This window comes from Octodon degus, unplaced genomic scaffold (assembly GCF_000260255.1).
Source record: "Octodon degus isolate 3935 unplaced genomic scaffold, OctDeg1.0 scaffold00021, whole genome shotgun sequence".
In the NCBI taxonomy this organism is placed as follows: Eukaryota; Metazoa; Chordata; class Mammalia; order Rodentia; family Octodontidae; genus Octodon; species Octodon degus.
In genome coordinates this window covers 19199118-19200219 of record NW_004524597.1, presented here as the reverse complement: position 1 = coordinate 19200219, position 1102 = coordinate 19199118, and the positions used below count along the sequence as shown (strand labels likewise).

The 1102-nt window shown below is 45.9% G+C and overlaps 1 protein-coding gene across 1 annotated transcript in view; it reads left to right on the top strand.

Annotated features, from left to right (window-relative positions):
• Positions 1-1102, top strand: part of Thoc5 (THO complex 5) — a 40631-nt gene that overhangs the window by 28664 nt on the left and 10865 nt on the right. The gene's annotated exons all lie outside the window — the stretch shown is intronic.

Sequence of the window (1102 nt, the reverse complement as noted above, 5' to 3'; positions counted from 1 at the left end):
GGGGCTGGCTGGCATGTGGTGCTGGGGGATTGAACCGCAGTCCCTGTGCTTTGCCAAGCTTGTTCCAAGTAGGTGCTTTAGACCACTGAGCCATCTCGCCAGCCCAAGCTTATTGTATTTTGTGAGAAACTAGAAAAAGCTGGGCTTGGTGGCTATGCCTGTAATCCTAACACTCTGGAAGGCTGAGGTAGGATTGAAAGTTCAGTCCCAGCCTGGGCAATTTAGAAGGATTTTTTTTTTTTTTTTTTTTTTTTTTTGGCTGGCTGGCTGGCTTAAGATGCCTTAAGGGCAGGTCTGGTAAGGCATACGGATCTAGGGATTGAACCACAGCATCCTGAGCCTGACTGCTTGCTTTGTTTAAACAGACACTTAAACAACTGAGCTTGGGGCCAGGGAGATGGCTCAGTGGAATAAGCACTTCCCTGGCAAATGCAAGGGCCTGAGTTCAATCCCTGGTTCCGCAAAAAAAAAAAACAAAAACCCTGAGCTAATGGGTAGAAAGCCTGGGCAATTTAGCAAAATCCTTTCTCAAAATAGACAAAAGAAAAGGCTAGAAATGTAGCTCAGTATAAAGATTCTGGGCTGAATCCCCAGTACTGAAGCCAGACTAACACGAACCCAAATCCCCCAAAAATGTGGTTCAAAATACTCTTGGCTGGTGTGGTGGCCACACCTGTAATTCTAGCATTCTAGAGGATGAGGTAGAAGGATCACCATGAATTTGAGGCCAGCCTGAATTATATAGCATGACCTTGTCTCAAAAACTTAAAATAAGGGGCTGGGGAGATGGCTCAGTAGAATAAACCCTTGCCTGGCAAGTGCAAGGGCCTGAGTTCAATCCCCACTTCCACAAAAAAAAAAAAAAAAAAAAAAAAATTAAGGACTGGTCAGATAGCTCAGTGGACCAAAGTGCTTGCTCAGGCAGAGTGCAATCCTCAGCATGCTGTGCTGGCCCCACCCCTAGGATGCCCTGAGGTGGCGATTGAGATGACATGGTGGTGTGCACCTGTAATCCCAGCACTTGGGAGGCTGAAAATAGGAGAATCACTACAAGTCCAGTCTACGTAGTGAGACCCTATAGACCCTGTACTAAATATATATA